Raw genomic sequence first — 23,036 nt, 5'->3', positions numbered from 1 at the left:
TCTTCTCCACAGTTAAAAGCCTGTGTGGACACAACCAATGTGAGTAAAGGTATCAGAACCTGGCCCTGGCTGGGCATGCATAGTCTTCCTTCTCTAGACCTGTCAATCTGAATACATAGGGGGGAAATGTCTGGGAAGTCAAGACAGAACCTGTACACAATTTCCTCATTTTTAGCTTTCCAAAAATCTGACTTATCATCACTGAGAGAGCTTCTTATGTTTCCACAGTATTTACTCTACAGTATTTGCAAGTACTACCCTACTGCAAAATTTATTAGTTTACAGGCAGTCCTCGGACTTATGACACAATTGGTTCCTGAAAACGGCATCTTAAGTCGAAACGTTGTAATTCAGAACCAATTTTGTCATAAGAAACAATGTTATAAATGGGGGATTGGTTCCTGAACCAAGGCCTGATACCCTATTTTCTCCAGAAATACCCCAGAATGTTGTACTCGATCAATTATAGATGAGTAATATAGCTACATTAATGTATTTATATTGTAAATAGCAATCATATTGATTTGGAAGGACTTTTTTGAGGTGACTTTTCTGGACTTTTTGAAGGGGTCTTGGCTGGAATCTTCTCAGGAGTCCTGGCTGCAGGTTTTTCTGGAGTCTTGTCTGCTTTCTTAAAGGAAGTGTCCAAGGAAGTTTGGACAGATGTTCTCCAGGGAGATGGGTGACGCAGCAAACTTGTTCACTGGCGTGGCATGGCGTTGCATCGGATCAAGCATTGTAAAGTCAAAACTGAAGTCATAATGTTGAAACGGGTGTCAATTTATAGACATTGTAAGTGCAAAACATTGTAACTCGAAACGTTGTAAGTCGAGGACTGCCTGTACTTGTTCATGACTGGGGCTTCTAAGGGCTACTGCAGTGTAAAATATAGTAATCCTCACATCCTCTTTGTTTTAATTATCATTAGTAGCTATGAAATGCAGCATCTGCTGATTGACCTTGAAAATGAGGCAAAATCCTTACACAGGAAAGGTAACTTATTAAAACCATGGAAACAAAGGGAGAGGAACAGGTCAAAGCATGAGAAAAGTATAGTGTAGCATCCAGGATAACTGGAGAACAGGCAATAACTAAACTCCACATCAGACAAGAAGCCTCAGAATGTCAGGATAGTGTTATATTAAAATGAACAAACTAGACCTAGTGAGGATACCAAGGGTAGCACTCAGACTTGAAGAGGAAACAAAACTCCAATGTTGCAGGGCTTATATCCGTGCTCTACAGAGTACAACCTAAGCCAGAATTTACATCTGTAGTCCAAGCACTTCTAAAGATTTGGCATACCCTACTTAATGTTGTGTACTGAAAAATGCAGACTGTAGGGCTTTGTTCTTCTGAGAGGTTCTGCAGTGATGAACTTACAAATACGGTTTGAAACAGATGTAGATGCATGACATACAGTCTGTTGTGTGCGTGCATTTGCTTAGTTCTTCTCAATTATTGTTCACAATTTTTGTTTTTAATTTACTTATTTCACATATGTGTTCAGATTTCCTAGTTAGCATTTTATTCCTATCTGATGCCATCATGTAGTTAGAAACATCTTTTTTTAAAATCTGCAGTTTCCAGATCTCTATCACACATAAATTGCAAATGTCAGGATAATTTCCCTTCTCAATAGTTTCCTAAACCCTAATCAGCTCAACAAGTTGCATATAACATAAAACATACTGTGAGTGTTGTGAAACATATGTATGCACATAACAACTGCTCCTTCCTTCTAATGTGGTTATATGTTTACTTAATGCATTGATTCCCTTGTAGCAATTTCAAAAGTGGGTGTAATAGTAAAATATACTTTAACAGTACACTTTTTTTTTAATTCATCACTTCTGCCTCTTCCTGTTGGGTGGTAGTGATGGTGATTATTTATAGTGAACTAGAATCTAGAAGATGTGGGCCTGTCCTGATCCAAGTATTAGAGAGCCCTGTGCACTGCATCTACAGGGCTGAGATCAATGGGAATTACTCATTGAAGTTTTGGGGAGAATTCAGTCCTATTCATTTTCAGATTAGTTAACTTACCTAGACATGCAAAGTAAGGGTTTTAGAGCTGTGGGAATTGATTTGCAATACGATTACATATAACCAACACCAGGGCCGAACACAGGCATGGGCAAACCAGGCAGCCACCCAAGGCCCAGACAAAAAGGGGGCCCGAAAATGGTAATTTTTTTCCATGGTCCAATTATTATCATCATTATCTCTGGCGGAGGGGGGCCCGATACTAAAAGTTTGCCCAGGGCCACCAGGAGTCTAGGTACGGTGCTGACCAACATCCCCTTAATTCTGAAAAGTGAGTTCCTTTGAAAGGCATTACTGTGCACAGGGGGATGTTAGTTCGGTAAATTAGTTACTGGTAGTTCCTTGTAACTCCCCCCAGACAATTAAAATTGCAGGTCCTCATGGCAGCACCCAGAAATGGCCACAGAGTTACTGACTTCAAATGGTAATCAGAATGGATTAAAATCATGCTTTATCTACTGGAGGACTAGTGGGAAGAGTGAAAGACTAGCCCAAGTAATAAAACTTGGCTCATGCACAATTAATTTTGTTAGTATGGGACCTTGAGGCTGATTCCTAAGAGTTGCCAGTAACATCCACCATGGTCCTGTCTACCACATCCAATGCCTATTGAAGTAAAAAAAGTGCTCTTTGATTTTTTTGTGGATACTAAATGAGACCTTAAGGGCCCTCATCTCCCTTTGAAGGAGGACCAAGGTCATCACAGGGCTGAGTGCTATGTAAGGAAGTTCTGATATGTTTTAAAATAGTGAGTGCCAACATTTTTGGCAGGGATGCAAAAGATTAGCCCTGCACTACCCCCTAGCCACATGTACACAAGGCACTACTGCGCAGTAGCAACAAGCAGCCGTGCAGTAGCTCACTGCTACTACGCAGTAGCATTGGCAGGCACTAATTGTGATGTGCCACTACTGCCCAATAGCATCTGAAAAAGTCCATGCAGGGACAGTACTGTGCAGTAATACTAGTTAGTACTTGCATAGTACTACAACTGCACAGTCCAGCACTCATGTAGACACGGCCCCTGAGAACTGCTTCAACCCCTTTCTCTTACCCAATCTGCTGCTCACGTTTCTGATCCTGCGTTGTGCTTCCTGCCTGATCTGCTGCTCTGTTTTCTGCTCTTGCCCTATCTGCCACTGTGCTACTTGTCCCCTCCCCAAACTGCCACACTTCTAGCATCTGTGCCTTTAAACTGGGCGTTTATTTATAGGCAGTATAGGTTGGCTGGTCTGGTTGGTACAGAGAATACTCCAGTTGGCACTAGAGAATGGGTGGTATAGTCAAATTAGTACATGCAGTCTTTGTGCCATTCGTTTCAGTTCCAAAAGTTTGGAGTCATAATCTCATTGGAGATATGGAAGAGGAGAGAGATGCTAGGAAATGCTGGGTGTCATTTCACTCCTAAACGAGTAATTATTTTGTATACACACATCGTTCATCTGAAAGGTAGAAAACCGGGACACTGATATTCTACTCTTGCTATGCAGAATAGGCAATTAAAAGTCTGGCAGAGAACTGCGACTGGTTAAAAGGTGGGCTTCATAGTCTCCATCTTCAGTCTTTGGTCTCTTCTCTAAGATTGCCAAAAATGCCCGTCTCAGTAGCTTTTGAAATGCAGTAACTGTACTGAGACCATCAAGGCATTTCATACTGAACACTGACTGGCTACCAGCTGGAAAAAAATGTTTGCTTCAAACATCCTGGATTAAATTTCAGCTGGCATCCTGGAATTTCAAGACATTGGCGCCTGGCAGACTTGAGACAGGGGCTTGGAGCCCAATGGGCTGCTCCCCCGTCTCCACATTTGTCCCAGCGCACAGTACTTTGGTGTGCTTTGTGCTGCTTTTTTTTCAGGGATTTTTTTGATACCAGGAAATCCTGGTAGCAAATGTTGCCCTATCTCTGCAAATTAGCAACACAGTGCACAGTTTAGCATGCAAGACATGTGGTTTGTGGCACATCAGAAAGGTTTATGGCACCACAAACTTCATATGCCTGCATGTCTGGATCCAGCCATCATGTGTTATATGTGAGTATTGCACGAATTATAACATGACAAGCGCTAAACTAGTTTATCTCTGGATAAAAAAGTCAGATAAGCCACAAAGAAATTACTTGTTGAGTATCAACTTCCTTCTGGTGTAGAAGTATCTTGCAATAATTTTAATGTGTGGCCAGTTGGCATGTTATAATTTATCATGTGATACTCAACTACGATGCTTGACAAATGTAACATCTGCCAGTGGCCTCTATGTCCTATCTCCAGTCTTTGGGGTAGTTAAGCCTGTAGCCAGCAATATTCTGAGTATGTTGTAGCTCTGCTTAGCTAAATATTAAGTTCAAAGATGAGTCCAAATTTAAACCTCAGATCTGAATACTCCTGTTTCAGGATCGTTATGGATTGCTTTGTATACAGCACATCCCACTTCTATATTTTTCATCAGTACTCAGTAAGCCTCCGTAAACTTTGTAAGCACAGCATTCAGTGCAGCACAGTGTCTTAGAGTAAATAAGCATTATATCCATTTTACTGATTGGTAAATGAAGACACAGAGTAGTTAATTGACTTCCCCAGTCCAGGCAGAGTCTTTTTGAAGGAGTAGTTCCATCCCTTTTTTCCAAAGCTGAAATCATAGTCCCAAGTCTACAAGAGCAGTAGTTTTCACTTTCAGCAATGTGATGCTCATTGTGCACAGTATGTATTGTATGGCGCTGTCACTTTTAAGTATGGCAGACTCCTAGTCCCCAAAGACCTTGTTACAGCCAATTCATACACTAGCACACAGAGAATTTGCCTGCCATCTTTAATAGTCTCCCATGAAAGGAGGATGTGCAGACAAGTGCTTTAGGGGCACTGAGTCTGATTTGCCACTTACTCTGATTTCAAACAAGTCTTGACTCCACTGATTTCAATGGGAAAGATTCAGATAAGAGAAGGAATGTCTCCTTCAAAAAGAAAATGCTAAGTCAGAGCAGTTACTGCTTTAAAACAGAAGTAACACAATGATGAATCAGGACTGTTTTTATTTCAGTTAACACTGACAGTGTCTCTCAGTATTTTCATTCTGCTTTTCCCATGAGACCAGCCCGTTTCATCTCAGCAAATGAACCTGAGTTTGAATTTACCAAGCACTTATATAGATGGTTTGCAGTGTGAATTATGGATGCAGAATTCAATAGTGATCAGATCTGTCTGACTCTGCTCCTGTTATTGCTAATTATGTGTATTGTAGTAATATTTAGAGGCCTGACCCATTGGGTGATCACACAGACGTATACAAGCATATGCCAAGAGACAGTTCCTGTTGCAAAGAACTCATTATCTGAATGGGCACGAGGACAAAATATGGGGACGAGAAACAGAGGCACAGAACTATGATGTGATTTGTCAGTGGTGTCGCAGCAGGTGAGAGGTTAAGAAAGACCCTATCCAATAGCTTGTCTGCCTGTGTCTCTTGTGAATATTATCACAGTCATTATGTAGAAAAAAATATGCCCGCCTATGTGGCAATGCACATTTTATTTCAGAGCATTGGTAATGCAAAGTTCTGTAGTTGTGTTTTGGATGATGATTTCTCAGGAAAACCCTGAGAAAATGGTCTGTAAAACTGATCTGATGATAAGCTCAAAAATGTTTGTCCTTGACTTAGACTCAAAACTTTGCTTCAGATACACTGAGGAGCCCACAAAACTATTTTTAAAAGTTTGCAAAATGCACCCCTACCACTACTCACACCCCCTTTACCGCTCTTTTGTGTGCCGCTTTAAGGTACTCAATATTACAGAAATTTGAGTCTATACAAAAATCACACATTTCATTCTGCCTGCCATCCCAAAGGTCACTGTTAAGGTCAGGAGAGAACAAAAGTGATACTTTGTGGTCTAACATTCAGACAATTATCGAGTCATAAATCTTGGTCAGACTGTAATGAGAGTGTAAGGGATAAGAGTATTCAACACAGACTGATAGTGTCTTTACGAAAAAATGATTTAAAAGTTATTCATAAGACAAAGAAGATTGTATTTAGCGCACGGCAAACCAGACATGCCTTTTTTTAAAGCATTTTTATTTTTCTATTTTCCAGTCTCTTAACTTTCTGCATTTTTGCATAAGAATAGAAAAGGGTGCCCTTATGGCAAAACACTTATAGCACAGAGTTAAGCAGTTATGATCATAAGCCAAATCATTTAAAGAGCAACATCAAGTAGTGAGTCCTACTTGTATTTGATAGCTTGAAATGGGATCTGCCTCTGTAATGACATTCTTCCTCTGCAGCATGCGTACATTAGTTTGCTGCTGTACAGTTGTTCACAGTCATAGTAATGTGTAGCACCAGCAGTACATGTTGCCTTTTAAGTTAAAGATCTTATTAACATTGATTAAATGAGCATCCCCTAAAACACTCTTATGCGGGTACTGTAAAAATCCATTTCAGCAGATCAGGAAACTGAGGCACAGGGAGAGCAAGGTACTTGTTCAGGAGCCTACTGCACTAGGTTAGATCCAGACTTTGAAACGGTTTACTTTCCACTCCTTTTTCAGCTGAAGTCTCATAGGGAATTGCGATCTGTAGGTGGTGAGCACCCTGCAAGAGTTCTATCTTATTAGGCCAGGCTTTCAAAATGTTGGCTCCCTCAAACCTGGACTCAAACCGGATTTGACCTTGAACCACAGCCTCTCACCTAAAATGAGACTGCCTCCAGGTCCAGGCACCATTCTCTTAGTCCATCTTCCATTGCTATGTTAGCATTAAAAGCGGCGCTTGCTTTTTTGGCAAATCTCCTATAACTTAACTTCTTAATTTCTGGTGTGCTGTTCTCACGTTCTTCCTCATGTAAACACTAGGGCCAAACTCTGTTCTTAATTAACTTCTTTGAGCATCTTGGGCGGCTCGAGACAAGCACGCACATGCATGTGTTTCCTGGGGCAGATCTTTGTGCCACTGCTTTTTGTCCCAGGGCATACCCCTGCACGCACAGCCCGGCTGTGGCAAATTGACCTGTGGCCAGCATACCCCTTAAGGCCAAGGGATTGTGAAGATGCAACTGATGGCAGAATCTGATTTTTAGGATACCTGTCTTTCCCCGTAGATCAGCTGGTCACTGTTCTTAGTGAGTTAATTTGTTTTGTTGTTTTATTGCTGTTATTAGTCTCAGTTTGTAGGTGGCAAAGGTTTTTTTTGACTAGGTAAGAATGTGGCTGAATTAAAAGCACTGAGCCATGAAAGAAAAATTTCAGAAATCCTTTCATCACAAAATATCTCCATGCTTCTTAAAGTATCCTGCCCAAATCTATTTCCATCAGACTTTTCCTGTTGCCACCTTTGAAAGGGCAGCATCTCGCACTTGTTCTAATAAGAGCCTACAAGCTCCGGAGTAATTCCTTGAGTGAACGTTTTATGTGTTGAACTGCTTTTCAGCGTGTCCTCCCCAAACATTCCTCCAGTAATCCATGTACCAAAGCTGAACCAAATGGATGTTTATGTAAAACAGCTCATGCTATGTGCAGCCTGTGCTTTTTGTGTGACCTTTAGTGTAAAATGCAATATGTCTGGTCTCAGTTATGTTATTCTGTCAACATGTTCCAGTTTGGGCTAAGCTGGAAGCAGCGCTCTGTACATCTGGCTCAGGAAAAGAGGACATCTGTGCAACTAGTCCAGCACACCAAAGCAATTCAGTGGAATATTGTTCTAGTGCTGGGGAATGACAAGTATTTTACGTTGCAAAATACAGCAAATATTGACTTTTACCAATAAGAGTTACTTCCAGAAATAAAGGGGGGGAAACAGCATGGTCATAGTCTGAGATGAAGTCCAGTGATCCTCTTGTCTCATGACTATTCCTTTAAACACACACATTGTCTAAAGCAATTTACTTACTATAATATCCTCCTTTAAAAAGGAGGTTTTCAGATATATGGTATATATGTCCGATCATAGAAATCTGGAATATGATGCTATTTAGAAAGCTCCAGATCCAGAACCGTTCTGTTTTCTGGTTAAACACCTTTAGACTCTGTTTCAAAAAGACCCCAAGTTTGTGAAACGACCCAGCTTCTGTATCACAGACTCATAGAGAAGTATGGCTGGAAGTGACCTCCAGAGATCATCCGGTCCAACCCCCTGCCTAAGGCAGGGTCATCCCTATACAAACCATCCTGTTGTCTAAACTCTTAGCAAAACCACACAGTCAAACCTGGTGCAGCTGGTCAAAAAAACTTCACATTTTGGAATTTTGCAGTCAAAAGAGACATTCTTGGCAAAAAAAAAAACCTCACCAAAAATTTCTTTAATTTTTTCACCAGCTCTATTTCTGATCTGACCACTGGAGCAAATGTCCCTTCACTTCCTGGCTGCTTCACTGACCCTCCCTTCTTGGTGTCCAGTTCATCTGACAAAGTTTTTGTTCCAGTTTTTATTTCCTTCTCATAGGTTTCCTCAGCCTGCACGGTTTCAGTTGAGTGAAAACAGGGGTGCTCAACCCCCAGTCTATGAGCCACATCCAGGCCACGGAGCCATACCATCTGGCCTTCAGGGCTCCCCACATGTGGCAGTAGTGGCAGCATCAATTGCTGCTCTCCAGAGGCCATATTTCCAGACCCATGGGGAGCCTTGCAGACCAGACAGCATGTCCCTGCGCACTATATTGGGCATGAGGGTCTGAGACAACATAAGGCAAAATCCTGCCGCACAGGATTTGATCTGGTCTACAGGGTCCAATCTGGGTGGCATGAGGCAGGATCTGGACATGCAAGGTGCAATTCAAGCACAGTAAGGTGGGATCCAGATGCTTCAGGCCTGATTTGGATGTCATGAAGCAGGTTTAAGACACATGAGCCGGATTTGGGTGGTGTGATGGGGGATCTAGGCATTCAGTGCTGGACCTAATCTGGGTGTTTACCGCACAACCAACCCCACAACTCCTCCAGCCAGCAGGGCCAAAAGTTTGAAAACCACTGACTTAGGTGTCCTAAAAAAGCAGTGATAGCCCTTTAGTAATGACACTGTGAAAGACATGTCTTGGCCGGTGAGCAGAAGGGAGGTGTCACCCACAAAACCCAAAGGGCTGGCTCGAATCTTGTTGGGGGATCTACAGAAAGAATTGTGCCCTGGATAACATCTTCTTTTACTATTTTACCCAGTAGGGCAAGAGACTTTATGGAGCTCTCCTCGTTCATGCTTTTCTGGCAAACCCCGAAGGAATAAATATCTGTTCAAGGGATCTTGGCCTGCACCTGCTGGTGAGCAAAGCTGGCTGTTGACTCCTCATGGGTCCTGTCAGCAGGAATGGGAGCTACACACAAAAGCAATTCATAGGCAAGTTTCCCAGGCAGTAAAGTTTCTGCATCAGACTGAATCGCCTTAAGACAAAGCTCAAGAGGGGAGAGGTGGGAACTCCTGAATATTTACTCAGGAGTAAAGAAAAGAGACCACTTGAAAAAGAGAAACTGAGGCAGCTGCTGCTCAAACTGTGCAGTGAAGAGACTCCAAGGGCTTGGATGGACGCATTTAGTGGGGTGGACGGATCTGGAGGAGAGAGGGGAAGAAAGGGGATGGATTTCAAGGGGTGACTCATCTTTTGTGCCTTTGGCTTCCTCTTCTAACAGGCCCCATCTTGGATGGGTAAAATAGGAAGGGGCAGGCTTTGGGAGGAATGCACTTCAGAGTCGTGGAGTGGGGACCGCTTCGCCTGAGTGCCCTTCAACAAAGAGTAAACAGCATGTGGACAGCATGTGGGACTCAAAGGGCCAGTGTCGTTCTGCCTAATAACCTGCGTACTTCCATTTATCTCTGTTCAACTGCATATGGTGCAAATCAGAGAAGAATTTGGCCCGTAGTGAATGTCAATTCCTAAAAGCAACTTTACAAAAAACCTTGTTTCTGATTTGAACTAGAAAGAAGACTGGCACTGCACCCTAAACCAAGTATGTGAGCATCCTCTTAGGGCACGTTGTGAAAATGCTACTCGCTTATTTGACAATTTCTGCAGCGTTTCCTCCTAGTACGGTGAAGAGTCCTCTTTTGGGTTCCAGATTCTTTTAGCCTTGCTAGTACCTGCCTAAGAGCAATATTCTTTCAGAAATGTATCATTTGTTGTATCCTTTGGGTTTGTTTTTTTTAAATCTGTATTAGGAAAGTGATTAAAAAGCTCTTGAAAGTTCATTCCAGGCACCTGAGTTGCAGTTCACACATGCTGCATTCTTCAGTTGCCTTAAAGAAAACAGGGATGTCATACTCCTCAGTATTTCCAAGTGTCCAACTACACCTCTCTAACAGCAGAAAGGGTCAACTAGTAGCAAGGAAACCTTACGGTTGCATCTCTAGCATAGCATAGAGAACTGGAGTGTTTGTGTCATAGTTCCAATGTACGTCAAAACAGACCAGTGCAGCAGTATAGCAGCAGCGTGGGCCAGTGGACACGGCAGTGGACTGTGAACGAGGTGACCTGGATTCTGTTTCCTTTCATCGGCTGGGGAGCCATGGGGCATCACTTCACATCTCTGCCCTTCTTTTTCCTGTTTCAGCCTTTGTCCTTCTTGGTCAAGGATTATCTGTTAGCATGCATAGATATTCATCATCAGTTAGAGATTAACTTGGAAGTTTAAAAGCAAAGTATGTGTGCATGTGTTTATACAAAATAAACTCCAAAGTGGGCAAATGTTGTGGACAAAAGGAACAAACTTGCTTTTGGATCACAGGCTTTTTTTCTTTTTTTGCTTTTTTTTTTCTTAGCTAAAAGAATACAAAAAGCAACAAGCTTGCAGAAAATACTAGCATATTTTTCTTGCTAAAATATACTGAGTTTATTCCATATTTGGTTTAATAAGAAGCCTGAGGACGTGAACTGAACTTTAGTCTGTGTTGTTTGCATTATAAGCCTACAAACCAATTCACAGAATTAGCGAGGAGTCCAATAACCCCCCGCGGACTCTAAGGAAGTGGAAGTTTAGGGCCAGCCTCCTCAGCACAGAATCCATTTCTACCAAACCCCCAAATCCTTGACAAAATGAAATACCCGCTTAGCTTGGAAACCTGTGCAGATACATTTCTTCCTTTTGTCGTTACAAGTAGGTTCTATTCGAAATGTAGCTAGAAAATAGAGGCCATTCTTGCAAGATCTTTCATTGTAAATGATTTGTGCTTGGAGGGCTGATCACACTGAGCGTGGGAGAGTCGTCTGCCAGGTATTAAATAGAGACTTTTACAGCGATGGAGTTGCAGCTCCGAGGCCCAAGCTTACCAAAATGTCAGGAAGTCATTCTGATTTAGGCAGAGCTCTTCTGATGACAGTAAATGCAAGAAAAATAGCACGAAAAGACGGCGAGATTGCTGACCAATATCCCCACACCGAGCCTGCACTTCTGAACTAAGGTCTGTGAAAACACCCAAGTACGTTAGGTTTGAGACTGGGTGTTTCTTACAGCATCCTAAGGGACTGATCCTGCTACTTTTACAGGGGACTTGAACTGTGGGTCCCTGATTTTTCAGTATTGGTCTTACCTGTCTGTCAAAAAGAGTCACCTCTAATGAGCTATTTAATTAACTTGCTCTATTTTGTTTCATTCTTCTCTTAAGCAGCTCAAATTCCTTAAAGTTGCTCAAAATAATCGCACTTTAGCATCATCTACTGGGAGAGATGGGCAATTGACAGAGTACTGGAGCACAATGGTGGAACCCCCCCGCTCGGTGCCTATCATCGTGTGTATGACTTGAGCAATGCAGGGGAACAGGCAGTTTTCTCCTCTGTCGGCACAGCTGCAAAAAACACTCCTCTCCTGGCAAAATAGATACTGGGAGCTTGGTGTAGATATAAGCTAGGTTGCTTATTCAGTAGGGTCTCAGAGTCATAGAAGCACTAGGAAACAATGAGGCAGGAGTAGAGAAACAGCTGATCAGTGGACAGGCTTAAGCAATTAATTTTTTGTAAATAATTTCACGTTTCCCCTTTATGTTTGGCACTGTAAACTGTTGGGGTCAACAAAAACCATTCTGTCTGGTACATGCTCTGTGTAACTGGAAGCTGTCAATTCATGCTAAGATTTCACTTTTCACTAACTGCAGCCTCCATCCAGAGATGTCAAAGGTAGAAAGGGGATAATACTGAAAATACTCCCTATATTATTTCAGTATCATCTCCTTTTTACAGTTAGGGAAACTGAGCTGCAAGGAGTGTCAGAGCACAATTGTGAAGTTATTTAGCTGTTTTACTCCAGTTGACTTAAAGGTAGGTGAATCAGTTGAAATTAGTAGGAGTTGGCATCTAAATAATTTTAATATCTTGTCCTGAGTGAATTGCTCATGGTTCCCATAACATATATGTTACAGACATGTGAACAGAATGTGGACCTTGTGATCCCCATTCTTCCCTGGCCACCAGACCAGGCTTCCCCTCACTAAATCTAGTGTAAGTTCATGAAGCCAATCATAACACGTTTAATATAGGTCATATTTTACATACAACTTACATAACATTTTAGCTGCAGATCCTTTTTCACCTATGAGGTATCTAAGTAGTACTTAGATATCTAAACACAATCCTATTCTATCCCTGTTCAAGTCCCTGGAAAACTGCTAGCACATCTACTTCTGTAATGCACCTTCATGCCTTTTTTTAACTTAAGTCACAAAAAGCAACAAGCATGACGCACCTCCCTTTTGCATTCACATTTTTTAGGGAGACAACAAGGTGGAATATGATTCCACCTAGATGTCTAACAGGTAGTATAGGATTGTAGTGCCATAGCGTGTTAGGTACAGCTCTGAGAGCCATGCAGTGAATACACATTTTTTTTCAAGAATAACTTTAAATGTTCCTGAAGTGATTTACTTTGTCTGCATATTGCCAGGAGAAGATTTAACTTACTGGTTCATCTGTTGTCCACTCCAGTCAGATGCAGTCAGACCTCCTCCGGTATGATGTTGGCCCTCTATTACTGACAACTAATTGAGATCCTCCTTTACCTCAAGGGCCGGGAAAAGCTTGGATTTGCCTAACTCTAACTACATGTCCAGTGGATGTGCAATGCAGGGAGATCATGAGATCTTGGTCCCTACAAACTTGTTACAATTTTCTCCGCAAAACAGAGAAAGCCGCATGATATTGCTGTGTTTATTTACACTATTTTAAAAACTGTTTTCTGATTACTTCTTCCATATGCATTTTAATACTCTGGCCCGTTAGACCTTCATGAGCAAAAAGCAAGTAGGCTTATAAGTCTACATGTAGACACCAAAATATATGGCTGGCTTTTTCAAAAATTCCCCAATCCACATCCAAGCATTTTTTAAAATTTGATGGAAATTAAAGAATTTTTTTAAAAATGTTAGGGTATTTCTGGGGTAAGCTGATAGTGATAATGAAAAAGAACTAAATTGTATGCGATTATTGAGAACCCGTATCTTTTTTAAATTGTACTTTTAGTAAAATCGTCTATAATTTAAACCTTCAAAACTGTGATACACTGGACACATCTACACGTGCAGTTAGTGCACATGAATACACTGCAGAGCAATCAGCACCACAGCTTATTCAGGCACAACACGTGGAGCCTAGTCAGATCAGCCGTGGCTGGCAGCAGGCTCCAGCCCACACACTGAAGCACCCTCATGCCCCAGCCAGCTGGGTCAGTGTCTACATGTGCACTCCTGCACACAAAAATACTCTGCAGCAGGGTAGTACTTCTATTTGCAAGTGCTACCCTGCTGTAGAGTTTATTAGTTTCCTGCGCCCTAATAGGGGTACACGTGTAAACACCAAGACATTTACTGTGGAGCTAATTAGTCAGCCACACAGTAAACATCTCATGCAGATTTGCCCATTCAGTATTTTTTACTCACTTCTCTTAAAACAACAGCTGGATCTTATTTGTTTTCCTGTTTAGATTCCTCTATCTGTATATCTTTACTTCTGATACAGCACTTTACAAGTCAGGTGACAATCACAATGACTCATGCGGTGCATGTGAAAGAGAAAGTACTCAGAGCACATGCTTTGAAACGCAGTCTGCCCGTTTCCTTATCATTGTGGCAACTGGATGTCTTGTATGCAAAGATACAACCACCTCGTGAAAGTGGGGCAGCTTGTCTCACACATAAAATAGTAAGGTCCAGCTGGTAAAAAAACAAAACACTGGGGCATATAGTTGCAGAACTCCACTCTTGGACTTTCTTTACCTCCCACACCCTGAACCATTCTTATGCATCTGGCCATGGCTCTTGATTTTGTACGAAACAGGGCCTTCAGTAATGATGTCTGGAAACTCCAGGCCTTAAGCAATAAAAGAGTTGCCAGGAATTCCAGCTGTGAACATCTGCTGGTTCTTTTTGGTGAGCAGAAGGGAGTATCCCTGTCCATCTTTCAATTTTGTGAAAAGCAGGGGGGGCTCAATTCATCACAAACATTCTGCACCTGCATTTTCAAACTCTCCCTCTTTTTCTCTTTTTAAGAAACTAAACTAATAGTTTGAGAAAATCTCAAAACACTGGGTAAAATTTTGGAGGAATTAAAGATTACAGCCAGCTGCATTCTGACTCATGTTGTGTCACACAGAATGATCGTCTCACAACTCTTTGATGGCATATGTGAAATAAGATGGTTGGGTTTGCACTATAATAGTATGCACCATACAAAACCCATCACATCTGGTAGATGCAGCCACTTTACGATTATGTTACAACAAGCAGCAAGAAACAGGAGGATCCACACATGTTTTGCATTAGTGTTTTTAGGGACTTGAGCAGAGTGGAATAGCATCACACTTATTAGGGACCTAAATCCACCTGGGTGTCTCCCAACAGGAACAGAATCTGGCCCCACATGACAAGAAGATTCTGCAGCTATTGAAACTGAGATACATTTTTCATCTCACTTTAAAAAGGCATTGGTTTGAGTTCATGAAGATATTCAGTGAGATTAAATTCCAAAAGAAAAGATGCACCACTGAAATTGCCTTGCACTTCACTTCCATGCACTTTACCCATGGAGCTGAGAGGTGAAGTGTTATTTTGGATGGCAGCTGGAAGAGATCTGAATCCTAGAGATGTAGGTACAAATGATTCATCAGCTGAAGACCAAGGCTTTCTTGCTCTTTATACTATCTGTGAGTCTAGGAGTGGAGAGAATCCTAGTAGGAATCACTTTGACCACAGGTGGCAAAGAAACGATCCCCTTTGACTATAGAAAGGCAAGTGCCCTCCACTAATGACCTATCATAAGACTCTAGACTGAGTCTAAACAAAATGGGTTTCTGTGGACCCCTTCCTTTGACAGTCATGGGAAAAAGAAAGGTTGAGAGAGACTTACACCAGCAAATTGATTGAATGATATGTTAGAGATTTCCTTGTGGCTTCATATATGCTTTAAACATATGAGTGAAAGAATCAAAATCTTGCAGCTTTGTAAACAGAAAAGTATTTGTCCAGTAATAACTTTTGTGATCTTTCTAAAAGGAAGAAATGGGGCTACTTATTCAAGTCAAAAACTAGGTTGAATTGAGTTCCAGAACTTAAAAGGAAGTCACATGCTGCCAGAATTGTACATTGGTTTAGGGGCTAGTTAGTAATAGTACGGTCATTACCAGGGATCCGGATTTTCTCTAATTTAAAAAAATCCCCAATTTTCAGTTAAAAAAGTAACCCCAAATCCACATGTTTCCATGATTAAAATGAAACATCCTCTCTCTATATATATGTCTATATATTAGTGATGTTCCATTTAAATCCTGGTAAAATGTGGATTATTTTTTTTAGGCAAGTTTCAACATTACTTCAGATAATTCATAAAAAGTTAGCTAACTCCCACTGAAGTCAATAGAAATATTACCATTGACTCTACCATGGGTAGATATGGAATTCTGAAAATGCAGATGATGAGGTACATTGTCACATATAAAGCAACACAGATTCTTTTCAGTTAAAAATGAACTAGAAGCTTAACTAATACATTTGGATGCTAGGGCTGTTTAAAATTGAAGCAAAAACAAATATAAATTCATGGGAATGAGTGAAAAATAATCTGCTGTGTTGTGAAATAGGAGTTTTGTTACCACAAGCAGCTAACAGATAGCAAATTGCAGAATAAAGGATAGCTTGATAAAGTGGAACATCACAGCCATTACAAAGGGGAGGATTGTTAACACCTATGGAATAAAGAGTTTAGAAGGGATCAAGTGGATTATTATAAGTCATGAAGTCAGGTGACTCCTTCAGCACTGCCTGACTAGAAATACTGCTACCACTGCCAGACAGTTGGTTGTAAACTTGGGGTGGACCAGGAATCAAAGTGGGGTGCAAGTATACCAGTTTACGTCCCCCCTCCCAGATCCACCCTTGAACTGCAGTGTTAGTTGGATCAGGTCATCAACCACTGCAAGACTAAGGAAGGGCTAGCACCACGTTCCACCCACATATCTTTCTCCATTGGAGCAAACTGTGGTTTTCCTTGGATTCAGTCTGCGTTTACTATTCTTTCCTCAGAGAGACAAGACCAGAGGGAGGCCCCTTGGGCTCCCTCTCCCTGGGCACCACGCAAAGCCAGGGCATAATTTGTTGTTCTCTGAAATTACTTAAAGAGCTCTTGATTTACAAGTTAACTGTATTGTATTTTTTTCAATTAATAGTGAACATATTAAATGATTTTAAATTATTTTAAAGTTGTTGAATTAGTTCTCACCAAACATTTTAATATTTACAATGTTGTGGCTCACTATGACTTGGAAAAGAGTTAGTGCTGAGGAGGACTGCACTTAATGGACAGTGCCATATGTCTTATTTAGATGGGCTGCACTAACCTGTCTTTGTGGTTTTGGCTAAGATCAAGGGGAGGGTGTCAGGGCTGGCTCTGGCCCCCCAGGTGCTGGCCTGGTATTGCAGTACCTCCAGGCTCGGTGCCAGTTTAATGATAGACAATGAATTTAGTGAGATTTTAAAACAAGGGGTCCCCCCTGCCAATTTGGGGGAAAAAAGTCCTGTTTTGAATTCAAATAAAAAAGGTAGTTCTATATTCTGTATGAAAAAAAATGTGCATTTAATACAAATTCTGCTGCACCCTCTTTTAGTCAGTTTTACATTGATAGATTCCCACTGGTATTATCACAAAGATGAATTACACAATCTCAGTCTCTTTCTTTCTCTACCTGTGTCTGTCTCTTGGTCTAATGAGCTATTGTTATTCTTGTTGTATAGATGAGTTCTTGTTTACCTTATACCTGTATGGTATTTTTTATATTCTCTGTGGAAGCAATTGCATCAGTACTGATACAGTAAAAAGTGCCAAAGTCAGCATGATTCTGCTCTTACTAGAGATTCAAAATATCCGGGTCATCTATTCTCTCCAAATATTTTTATCTTGTTCTTTGTGGTTCCAGAAAAAGGAATCCAAAACATATCAAGAGGAGCAATCTGTCATGCATTTGTTTGTGTTTGTAGTTGTAAAGCACTCTTTAACCACCAAGCATTATTTATCACTATTATTGTTGTATTTCAAGCATGACTGGAAAATACTTGTCCAAAATAAGAAAAAGAAACATCTCTTGAGAGAGCCTGTTCTTGCATGATTTCCATCCCAATATTTGCAGGCACAGAAGCTTCTGATAAGCTTTGGATATGCATCAAAGCTTATGGACGCTTATCCGAACCAAGCACAAGCCATGAATCTTTTGAAGTTTGTCCATCACTAGTTATCTGCATCCAATTCTTCCCGTTTCATGACAAGAATTATAGCCCCTGTCTTCAGGAAGTTCTTATGTTCAGTTGCTCCATTTTCCACAGAGGGATATACACAATTTTACTGATGCCTATACCAGCCTTTCAAAACAAGTCACGGCTCCGTTCATTTCTAATTTTTAAACCTATTGCTCTTTAAAATTTGAAACAAACTGAATTCACTCTTCTTAATAGTACTGCAACCATGCAGCTATACCTCCTCCCCTTTATGCAGAATTCAGGGCTCATAACCTGGGACATTTAGTGAGTTTAAAATCTGTCCTTTCACTACATGGGATAAGAGATGTGTTCATCTTGAAAAGTAGAATAAAGTAGGTGATTTCTGCTCAGTCCCCGGTGAACAGTAGCTCACACAATAAAACTGTCATCCCTAATTCAACCCAACTGGCAAGTTTTCTAGAGAGAAGTTTTGCATGCAGACGGATTTATTGGAAAACCCCAAGAGAGGATTCTCCCTATAGGTCAGGTGTGATGAGGTCATTGATAGGGCAGTCACAATGAGGTTTTTGGCTATAAATTCCACATGTTTCAACAGCTATAAAAGGCAGCTACGAACAATTCAGATAAGTTATCCTACATGAGTTAATAAGAAATATTTTTGTTTTATGCTTTGCTTAAAATATTGCCATTATCTTTTTTTATTCTTTTTTCTCCCTTACAGCTTTTATACAGTAAAGCTACTATGACCAATTTATTTTCCGTGTTGACAGAAGTTAGTGAATATCTTCTTAGTCCTTTCAAGTTCATCCATTTACAAAATTCAGTGGAGATTGTTTCAATTAGGGTCATCTGGTCATGTCTCCCTTGATCCTTTGATCAGCAGACCAGCAATACTGTGTCAGTAATCTCTGGGCCACCATTTGGGTTAATGAATCGGCTTGACTTTAATTCTAGCCAGTTGTAATCTTTTATAGCTTAACGATTTGTTCCACCATGAGCTCCAATTGAATATAAATGGATCCTCAATTTAGAGTGAAAATGTGGGGTTATGCCTCGTTTCTAATTAATTGTAGAGCAATTAAATCAAGCCTTGATCTGTTGCAATCAAGATTAAAGCATAGTACAAGTTAGGCTGCTAATATCATCTTTGAGATCATTATCAAGGCTAACAGTAATCAACAAAGGAGGGAAAAAAGCAATGTAGCTGACATTACAGAATCTAGAGACCTGTTCACTATACATGTTCTCATCTTTGATAGGTCATCTAGTTTAATTGTATCTTTGACAGACAATCTGATTTAACACTTGCACTTATTTACTATGTCTTTTCTAAGGATCTTAAAGCATGTGTCCAACATTAATTTATTCTCACAACTCAAATGTGAAGCCAATAAATATTATCTCTGCTGAACAGAAGGAAAAGCTGTAGTGAAGTTAGTTAAGCAACTTGTGTGACACTCAGTAGGACCTAAATCTTGATCTTCAACCCATGAACCTACAAGCTTTGTTGTAGAATCAACACACACAATTAGTATGGAAGGAAGGACGTCTTCACCCATTGGTGCTCCTGTAGCTTCCTGCTTTCAATGAGTTTGTGACCTGTAGGGACCATTCTGCTATCAGATGTGATGATGATTAACCATGGCCATCCTATATTCTGCTTTCATAGAGGGAATTTACCAAGTAGGTCTTCTCTGTAATTGTCAAAGACTGGAGAGAGCATTAATATCCCCAGTGGTGAAGAAAGGATAAGACTTTTTTGTAATTTGCCAACAAGCTCCTTTACTGAGGCTGATCAACCCAAACAGACCTTGTAGCTCCAACTAAGCACACTCTGGCCTGTCTAATGTCAATACATTGATTCTTTGGACAACTTGGTCTGAGTGAAACAGCAGTGAAAGGGACTACTGCTACACTTAAAACTTAGTTCATGGTGGAGCCACGAAGAGAACCTAGGAGTCCAGATTCCCACTTTCCAGTCCTATTTCCCTATCATTGAATCATGGTCTTGCTATTCTAATATAACACTGTCCCAGATCTTTGTAAGTAGTTATGCTATCACATTCTCCAGCAGATTAATTCTGTGTGGGCACATCTACATGAGATGCTACTGCGCATTTATTTACTACTTGCTAATACAAGCACTAAATAAATGTGCAGTACCCAGTGCTACTGCACAGTAGTGCAGGCAAACGTCTTTTAAATGGCATTAGTGCACAGCAGCCTAATAATACTGCACAGTAGCATATTAGCACTGTCCATGCTGTGACACACTACTGCGCAGTATTACTCTGCCACTGCTCAGCCAGTCTCTTATAAATGCACCCTGTGAGTAAGAAACTTCAACCAGAATGGGCTATCGCTATATGATGCAGGGATATCCGAGAAATAACTGGGCAATCTAACAGAGAAAAATATATGAAAACGGCACAAAGTATTTTGCACTCCAGTGCCATGTTAGCTTGAAAAAAAAATTACAGCAGTGCCATTTTCAATTCAGTGTTATCCTGGAAAGGTTACAAATTAATTAGAATTATGCCTTCTTTGTGCCAAGTGATAATTTACTGCAATTAATTATCAAAAGATCTACTGCTGTCAATTATGGTACTTGCTCTTTGGGGGGGAAGCTATTTACATATAGTTAAATTCCATAACAAAGTTCCATTTTACTTTTATTGTTTTCAATTAAATGATCATCATTTGCTTTCCCTCTGCCAAATACAATAAAGACTTGTTAAGAACTAATCATGCTACTGTGACCTTTTTTTTTCAATCCAAACACTAGCAAGACCTGCATTGAGTCAACACTCCTATTGTTACACCTGCAAATTGTACATAGAGAAGAGCATACTTCAGAATTAATGAGCACAGCTGCGGTCTCTCTTACATTCAACACTTGTAAAATAGACCTCTTTAAAGTGCCATTATCACAATATTGATAGAGTTATTTATAGTACTGCAAACGTTCCCAGTCATAACAGAGTCCTTGTTATCCCCTACAGCAGTTCATGTTGTTGCCATCTCCTGGCCTCATTCCAGAGCCTGTGATAAGGCACCAGGTGGACAATCCTTCACAAATGAACTATAAAAGACATTAGTAAAACTTCTATATAAGCAAGTTTTATAGCTGGGAATAGGTCAAGTTGTCAAGCCCCAGCCTGTGTAAGGCTTGTCACGTGCTTCTCGCACAGTTTCCCAGATTTCCGATGTGGAATGTGAAGTGAAATCAGAGGCACTATAAACTGCAAATGATCTGGCTGGTATTGTCCAAATGGGGCTGCTTTCTGCAGTTACTAAGATGGTTTCACCGTAACTGAGCAAAACAGATGTAAGTTCAAATTCCTGGTGTCACTCATGGAAAACAAACATTACAGGTGCCAACATTTGTTGCTAAACAACTCTTGGGCTACACGTTCTGGGTGTGAATTGTATGAAGAAGTGGTTCTGTTGCTACGAAGTAGGTAAACTACTTTTATTTTTAGCAATGTACGGGAAAAACATTAGCCTGTTAGTCAGCTCAGCCTTCTGGCAGATACTGGAAATGTCATCCGGCCGGTTTAACTAATGTCACTTGGAGTGTTTTCAATTTGGACTCAGTTCTGCTCCCATCCAAGCCTAGGCAGATATTCCTACTCCAGCAGTTGCAGCAGCAGACCTCTTATTTGCACTCACCTTATTCTGTGTTTTAATTTTGTAACATGATGCTCCTCCACATTTGGGATCCAGATCCTTGGACAGATCATACAATGATGGGGATGCAAAGCATAGCTGAAAAAGGTCAGTTTTACAACCAGTCCAGGTTCTCTCTGAATTTCAGGGTCAAATGAACCCAAAAAACTCAATGCAAAGTTCAGATAAAACTGAGTTCTGTCAGGAGTCCAAGGAGAGGTTAATCTAGTGTGTGATGAAGCTGTTCAGTCTTTTTTGTAACAAAATCCTAGAGATAAACCACATGGGTTGGAAGCCAGAATTTCACTAAAATCTTCCTGCTATATTGTGCCCACCAACACAGTCATGTACACCTTAGCGGTTATACCCGTGTGGACAAAGCTACTCAGAATCCTGATGACTGCTGGGGATCAATGTGTGTTGCTCTTGCTGCACAGTAAGGGGGAGATTTGCACATGGAGCTGAGTCCAGACTCCCCAGTTCAGTCGGACTGCCATGTGCCATTCTTGGCATATAAAGTGGTCTTAAAGTTAACTTTACTGGTCAGTGGAGGGTAGTGGTTTCTGGGCAGTAGGATCCCCTAGAACCATATTAATGACACAACACTACCAAGCACCCGACTTGGAGCACATAACTAGGGCACCCCGTGACACCAGGAATATCAGACTGTGGCTGTCTTGGTGCTACAGGCAGCTATGAAAAAAACCCCATAGCTGATCTACACCCCTTAGTCTTATATTCTCTCTAGTTTATTTTGAAGCTAGAATCCAGATTTGCTGGAATCATAGATAAACAGGGATCCGGGTTTTCTGTTCACTATGGTAAAATTTTAAGGAGAAAAACCTGGATTTTCTCCTTCTGAGGAGGAAAGAAAAGCCCATATTTTCTCTTTTAAAGGACAAAAGTGTGAGTTAAGGTGGGTTTACCCTTGCAGGCTGGGGGAGCAGGAGGAGGGCAGTCAGGCACAAGACACCTAGTGCATGTGCACACGTACAGGCAGCCTGGAGAGCAGCTTCTGCAGGTAAGTCTGGCAGGGGGGAAGGATTGGGGCCCCCATAGGGAGAATGGGAGGGAGTTGGGCAGGGCTGAGGCTGGGGCTGGGGCTGGTGCCCAGCTGGGGCAATGTGTAGGGCTTGGGACCAGGGGCCAGAATACATGTTTGCAGGTCCTGGATGGGGACCAAGATGGAGCCATGGGGAAGCGCCCCCTGCCCACACGGCAGCAGCAGGGATGGTGGTGCAGATGGCACCTCATCATGGTGGCATGGGGTTCATGGCAGTGGTGCCTGGCCCTGGTCTGCCATGCTGTGCCAAGTCCTGCCCACTGGGCTGCAGAGGCCCCAAGGGGAGGTTAGCAGGGCAGGGAGCCTGAGCCCTCAGTGGGCAGCCCGCACCTGCTCCCTCCATGGGATCCACTCAGGCCATGCCACCCTGGGGGAAGCGGAGCCAGGCTTTGCTCCGCTGCAGCAGCCACCACCTCCCATGGGCAGCAGCCAGGGCTTGGGCACTTCTGCAAGGTACAGGGGACTGCTGACCCAGGTCCCTGGCCCCATAGCCCTGGCAGCTGGGGGACCCCTCTGGAAGGGCTGGGGGGGCAAGGATGGGGCACAGAGCTGCGGGTGGGGAGTGAGGGGTACCAGCAGGGCCAGGGGGCTGT

This window comes from Gavialis gangeticus, unplaced genomic scaffold (genome assembly GCF_001723915.1).
Source record: "Gavialis gangeticus isolate Ggan-Ray unplaced genomic scaffold, GavGan_comp1, whole genome shotgun sequence".
In the NCBI taxonomy this organism is placed as follows: domain Eukaryota; kingdom Metazoa; phylum Chordata; order Crocodylia; family Gavialidae; genus Gavialis; species Gavialis gangeticus.
The sequence above is the reverse complement of the archived record's forward strand: the minus strand, read 5'-3'. Positions refer to the sequence as shown.